The sequence below is a fragment of the Pseudorasbora parva genome, chromosome 2 (assembly GCF_024679245.1).
Source record: "Pseudorasbora parva isolate DD20220531a chromosome 2, ASM2467924v1, whole genome shotgun sequence".
Classification (NCBI taxonomy): domain Eukaryota; kingdom Metazoa; phylum Chordata; class Actinopteri; order Cypriniformes; family Gobionidae; genus Pseudorasbora; species Pseudorasbora parva.
Genome location: NC_090173.1, coordinates 58,735,461 through 58,743,167, shown reverse-complemented (window position 1 = coordinate 58,743,167; position 7,707 = coordinate 58,735,461).

Here is a 7,707-nt window from a genome sequence, read left to right as displayed (position 1 = left end):
TAAAAACATTACAGAACACATGAACAGGGAAGAAATTAAAATAACTGAGGGGGTTTCCTCTGCTGTTGGCCAAGATCTGGAGGGTCTTTCTCTTTAACGGCGAGAGCAAGACGAAAGGGAAACCCTTTCTGGGAGTCAGGACCCTCTGTTTGGGGGAGCTAGACCTCTTTTGAAAAGAAAGAGAAATAGAAAAAAAAGAGTCAGTAAACACGCCAACCAACAAATGTTTAAACAAGCCTCCCCCAATGAGACTGACTTAGGACTTATGGAAGTGGAAGTTTCCACCTCCTCCTCCTCCTCCTTCTCCTCCGCAGCCGGGCTGTCGCAGTTATTCTTATGGTGTCTTTTTCTCTCCAAATTCATGTTTCTTGATGTTCAGGTCGAAACTGATTGCCCCCCATATAACAAACCAACATAATTGTTGTAATTATAACATAAAATGCATTTTGATTTGAACACTGCTGTTTTATTATCTTCATTATTTTCTTGTTGTAGAACCTCTCTGATGAAAATTTTGTGGAATTTAAGTAGCAGGGTATATGCAGGAATCCTGAAGTTAATTTCAAGACCTTTTTAAGACTTTTTAAAGACCTTCTCAAAATATTTTAAGACCTCATCGCACTTTCTAATCAGTTCTAATCGGCAACAAACCTTTAATAAACTGTTGTAGTCGAATGTAGACTTAAAATCTCTATCGTAGTCCAATTTTGTATCGTTTATATTGCATATCTGTTTCGCAACGTATGGAGGGCGACACATTACCTAAATGCGCATTTCGCTAAAATACATGACGTCACCCGTAGACAGCGCTCGCCAGCGATGGAAATTAACTTTTTTCAAAGTCTACCACTCAATGTTTTTACCAGCCACTTTTCTGTTTTTAATTGACAATGTGTAACTGCATGTGACAATTAATACTACAAGCTCTACAATACTTAAGCAGTTTATTTAATCTCAAGTCTCAATGAAATACTGACATTTTCACAATGATTTTTCGTTCTGGCATCTTTGAAGCGTGTTGACTACACACCGAGCAGAACATTGTTAGAATGGGATGCACCAAAATCACAATTCTTGGCCGAAACAAAAAAAGAAGAAACCAAAGCCGAAAACCAAAAAATAAAATTCAAACTAAAATGTTTAACTCGAGCTCACTCATGTGTAGCCTACATTAAATAATAATGCACATGCCTACTGGCCTGCAGAAAGGTACAGAAATTGAATAAAGTAATCAAATGTAAAATAACTGCATATTTAACTGTTTAAATGAAAGATTAATCCTTATTAAACTTACAAAAGCTATTCAATCAAGAGCATTGTTTAATGTCAAACTAAATATAAGGACATCACTCAGGCGGCAGTAAAGGCTACTGCGCCTTTAAGACCTGAGGCAGGGATATGCTCGTCTTTCTCGACTGTGCATACTATACAGTTCACTTAAGGCATATTCAGACTATGTCTGCTAGGATACTCAAGGTGGACATGTTGACATACTTCTTGTATGGGTTTGTCCGTTTAAGCACAAGACTTAAGAAGAGAGCTCAATATTTGCGCGCTCTCGGATGATGCACAGCGTCAGATCTTCTCTCAGCGCGCGCGAGTCTCACAGCGCGTCTTCACGCGAGTGATGACGGAGAAAACGACTGGTCATATGCGCACATACGGCAGCACTCGCATGCATTGAACAAAGTTTACAAAGAGGTGAAACAGCTCGGTAGGTGAAGCGAGTTTACCCGCCACAACTCAAAATCAGCCGCATTTGGCTGGTGGCGGTGCTAATGTCCATCCCTGGCGTGCGCGCTCCGAGCCGATCTCAGACTGAGCACCCCGTTGTTTTTTTAATACTTATGGGGATGAAAATAAATATATTCATAAATACTTTTTGGAGTCAAACTCTTTTGACAAAGTTTGAACAAAATACTTTCAAAATTTAAGACTTTATAAAGCCATGATAAGACTTTTTAATATTTTATAAGAGTCTTAATTTTCCCAAAATTGATTTATTACCTTTTAATACTTTTCAAGACCCCGCGGATAACCTGAGTAGTTATCATGAACCCCTATTACTGATTGTGTTGTCAAATAGCCTATATTTTACTGTATTTTTTAATTTTTATTTTAATGATGTGACCAAATAAATGTTCCAATACAACAAATGTCTATGTGTGTTGACATTTTGATAGATAAAAAAAAAAAAAACACCAATCTGTATGAATTACAGATACCATGATCATTAAACCAGGTACTGGTTGCTTTGGCACTGTGTGCAGGTGCCAAGTCCTGTTGGAAAATGAAATCTGCATCTCCATAAAGTTGGTCAGCAGCAGGAAGCATGAAGTAGTCAAGAGTGGCTTGACACAAGGAATGCGACAGCTGACACCCATGTCTTGCATACGTCTGTGTGTAGTGAATCTTGAAGCACTGACTCCAGCTGCAGTCCACTCTTTGTGAATCTCCCCCACATTTTTGAATGGGTTTTGTTTCACAATCCTCTCCAGGGTGCGGTTATCCCTATTGCTAGTACACTTTTTTCTACCACATCTTTTCCTTCCCTTCACCTCTATATCAATGTGCTTGGACACAGAGCTCTGTGAACAGCCAGCCTCTTTTGCAGTGATCTTTTGTGTCTTGCCCTTCTTGTGCAATAATGTATACATAGATCAAAATTATTTAATTTAAATATAACATTTGTTTTCCTTCTAATGAAATGTTCAATGTCCACCCAAAAAATCTTTGTATATACAATAACAAAATAGATGAATAATATATAATTTTTCTATTGAACAAAAATCACATGAATAATCAATATCTAAATTAAACCTCTCTAATACGTTTTTAGTTGGATATATACCATGTAAAATCTTAAATGTAACTTCTTTTACTTTATTATTTAAGCAGTATGCTTCACCATACACCAAGCTTTATTCCAGTTTATATTCCTAAATACACTGTTCCACAATAAACTGTTATGAGTAGCTGTTTCACCTGTTATAATATCCCTAATATGTTTATTAGTACAACTGTGTTTCAGAATGTCAATGTAAATGGACTGCATTTATATGGACTGCATTTATATAGCGCTTTTATCGAAAGCGCTTTACATTTTGCCTCACATTCACCGACGGCGATGTCAGCCATGCAAGGCGCCATCCAGCTCGTCGGGAGCAGCTGGGGTTAGGTGTCTTGCTCATGGACACTTCGACACTTGGTCAGGTGGAACCGGGGATTGAACCACCAACCTTCTGGTTTGTAGACAACCTACATGAACCACTGAGCCACTGCCGCCCCTAAAATGTCTCCTAAAAACAACTCTGTAGCATAACCTTACTAACACGTCTAACACCTGCTTTTGCCGTGTCCTGCCACGCTTCTGTGATCAATGGTGCTGACTGTCCCTGGGCTGCTGCAGTCTGTTTTTCCTCCTCATTGTGTTCTGTCACTAATGCTGGCTGTGTAACCTTGTCAGGCTGCTCTGTCTGTTCCTCTCCTCCATCCTCATCCTCACTATTACTAAGCCTCTCTTGCTCCCCTGCCATCTCTTTCACTCCTCCTGTACTTTTCATCTTAAAATAAGAAGAGATGTCTGTGGACTTTCTCTTCATTGTCTGAAAATTGACATAACATGCACCAGCTAACGACGTTAGCTAGGTAACGTTTAATCTTGTCAAAACGTGTCAAAGACACATCAAAAAGCTGCAGTAACAGTATACAATAACCATTTGGCACTTAAAAAGCACGTCACGACTAGGGTTGCCACCTTCCATACAGAAAAATAAGGGACGCCTGCCGCAGCGGTGACCACACCCCTTGGGGCCACGATGACCACAGTCCCGATGGTGTGCCAGTGCAGTGGTCGGATATCATAACTTAAAACATGTTTTCATAATTTGCATATATATTAAGATTGATACCAATGGACATTATAATAGGATATCTGCTATTGAAATCAGTGTGAACAGATGCACTCAGTATAATACACAGCTATGACAATGAAAAACAAACTCAGCTGCTGTAACCTGAGGGGAGTAGGAGAAGAAATTGCTAATTAACTCGAGTCATTTTATAGTGTTGTGAACAAAGATTTTGACTAAAATATTTGTCATTGTTTGCAGTAACACCATCCAAACAGTGAAACCACACCTAAATAACTGTAAATGATATAATATCTACAATCATTTCTTATTTTAATAAAACACTTAACAACATTATTTTTGGTAAGTTAAGTAAATATATTTATGTATTATTCCGTTTTTATAGTCTATTGTTAATTCTATAGTATTGGATGATGCAATTATTTAAATTTGTTAAGCATAAATAGTTGTTTATTTTATTCCTAAAAGGTCCTATTTTGATTAAATATGTATTAAATATATATATATATATATATATATATATATATATATATATATATATATATATATATATATATATATATATATCTTATTAAAGTAATGCTTGTGTCTGACTGTACAACTTAACCTTAATAAACAAATCATTAATGTAGCCTACATTATTAACATTATTTCTTAATAGGCAGGATATGAAATCTAACGTTATCAATCAAAAAAATTATTTTGATATAGGGTATTTGGACCTGCCTTCGCCATCGTTTCAAATGGATTCTGCCCATATAGAAAAGAACCGGCGAGGCGGGGTCTCCTCCTCTTCTGACTCTGATTGGCCGTGATTCACGGCCCGTGAACCTGAAACAAACCAATCAAACAAACCAACCACGGCAGCGACCCAATTAGGGGCAGAATAGGACGTGCGGGTGGACCTATGTAAAATACGGGACAAATCGTATTGCTTTGATGTGGGATGCGTCATTTTTCCTGAAAATACGGGACGAGTCCGTATTTCACGGGACGGGTGGCAACCCTAGTCACTACACATAATTCCCCGTCTTCTTTTACTAAAAAATATTTTTGGACTTATTTACTTACCAGTAGTCTTCATCTTCTAACGTTAACTTCTTTTGAAATTGTTGACTGACGGGCATGTGCTGACCTGTTGCTGTCTGAGCGCGCAACAGCGGCATCGGGGGAGGGGCGGGCTACTGTGTGTGATCGAAGGTCTAGGGCTACGTCTACACTAATCTGGATACATTTAAAAACGGAGTTTTCGTCTAAAAACGCTCCGTGTTCTCTTGGTAATCTTTACTGATATTAGCCCTATTCAGACGGGATTAGTTTAACATGGGGATGTGGGGGTAAAGTAATTTTACCTCAGGACGTCTTTAATATTAATGGCCAGTTCGCACGGGATAAGACATCTCAGTAAAACTAGCAGAAGTGGGAGGAGTAACTCGCTTTACGCACCTGTCACGTCACAGACAAAGGAAATGGTGCGAGGACTCAAGTGCAGAAAAGGATATATTTATTTATAACAAATAAAACATAAACTCAAAACAAAACCCACGAGGGGGAAAAACACACAATAGAATAATAAAATATAACTTAAACAAACCAACAGAATCACAGGGAGAACGGGAGACGCAGACATTACACAAGGATCCAACACAGACTGACAAACACAAGGAGATTATAAAGGGAACAAACAAGGCAGATAATGAGGGAGAACAGGTGGGGCAAATAAACCAATAATCAGATAACAAGAAGGGCGGGGTTGACATTAGACCGGAGACATGACAAAACCCACATGTGCACACAAGACAGGACAGACATGTGACATTACCCCCTCCTTAAGGAGCGGCTACCAGACGCTCCACTAGGGACGGGCGGGACAGACCAGGGCGGGACGGGCGGGACAGACCAGGGCGGGACGGGAGGGACAGACCAGGGCGGGACGGGAGGGACAGACCAGGGCGGGACGGGAGGGACAGACCAGGGCGGGACGGGAGGGACAGACCAGGGCGGGACGGGAGGGACTGACCAGGGGGGCACGGGAGGGACTGACCAGGGGGGCACGGGAGGGACTGACCAGGGGGGCACGGGAGGGACTGACCAGGGGGGCACGGGAGGGACTGACCAGGGGGGCACAGGAGGGACTGACCAGGGGGGCACGGGAGGGACTGACCAGGAAGAAACAGACAAGGGAGGGGTAAACAAGGGAGGAACGAGGAAAACAAAAAGTTCAGGAGGCCATGGTGGCCCACAAAGTTCGAATGGCCAGGGAGGCCCACCAAGTTCAAGCGGCCGGGGCGGCCCATAGAGTTCAGGCAGCCAGGGCAGTGCGGGTAGAGCAGGGCGCCAGGGAGGCGCGGTGAGAGCAGGGCGCCAGAGAGGCGCGGTGAGTGCAGGGGGCGCCAGGGAGGCGCGGTGAGAGCAGCACACTTTAGTGGCGCGGTGAGAGCAGGACGCCTCAGCGGCGCACGGAGAGCAGGGCGCCTCAGCGGCGCACGGAGAGCAGGGCGCCTCAGCGGCGCACGGAGAGCAGGGCGCCTCAGCGGCGCACGGAGAGCAGGGCGCCTCAGCGGCGCACGGAGAGCAGGACGCCTCAGCGGCGCACGGAGAGCAGGACGCCTCAGCGGCGCACGGAGAGCAGGACGCCTCAGCGGCGCACGGAGAGCAGGACGCCTCAGCGGCGCACGGAGAGCAGGACGCCTCAGCGGCGCACGGAGAGCAGGGCGCCTCAGCGGCGCACGGAGAGCAGGGCGCCTCAGCGGCGCACGGAGAGCAGGGCGCCTCAGCGGCGCACGGAGAGCAGGGCGCCTCAGCGGCGCACGGAGAGCAGGGCGCCTCAGCGGCGCACGGAGAGCAGGGCGCCTCAGCGGCGCACGGAGAGCAGGGCGCCTCAGCGGCGCACGGAGAGCAGGGCGCCTCAGCGGCGCACGGAGAGCAGGGCGCCTCAGCGGCGCACGGAGAGCAGGGCGCCTCAGCGGCGCACGGAGAGCAGGGCGCCTCAGCGGCGCACGGAGAGCAGGGCGCCTCAGCGGCGCACGGAGAGCAGGGCGCCTCAGCGGCGCAGGGAGAGCAGGGCGCCTCAGGGGCGCAGGGAGAGCAGGGCGCCTCAGGGGCGCAGGGAGAGCAGGGCGCCTCTGAGGCGCAGGGAGAGCAGGGCGCCTCAGGGGCGCAGGGAGAGCAGGGCGCCTCAGGGGCGCAGGGAGAGCAGGGCGCCTCAGCGGCGCAGGGAGAGCAGGGCGCCTCAGCGGCGCAGGCAGGGCGTTGGGGAAACTTCTCCAGTCCAGCAGTATCCACCGGCACTGGGACCACCGGAATACGATCTGCTGGCATTGGGACCACCGGAACATGATCTGCCGGAACTGGGACCACCGGAACACGATCCACCGGCACAGGGACCACCGGAACACGATCCACCGGCACAGGGACCACCGGAACACGATCCGCCGGAACTGAGACCACCGGCACACGATCCACCGGAACTGGGACCACCGGAACTGCCTCCGGGGCTTCGGATAAAGCCCTGTGCTCCTTCCACGCATGCAGGACTGCCACCACAAAGCATCCCATCACAGCCCTCCAGGCCGTTTCCGGACTCGGGACCACCGGAACGGAGTCCACCGGCACAGGGACCACCGGAACACGATCCACCGGCACAGGGACCACCGGAGCACGATCCACCGGCACAGGGACCACCGGAGCACGATCCACCGGCACAGGGACCACCGGAGCACGATCCACCGGCACAGGGACCACCGGAGCACGATCCACCGGCACAGGGACCACCGGAGCACGATCCACCGGAACTGGGACCACCGGAGTGGTGGATGACACCCTGTGCTTTTCC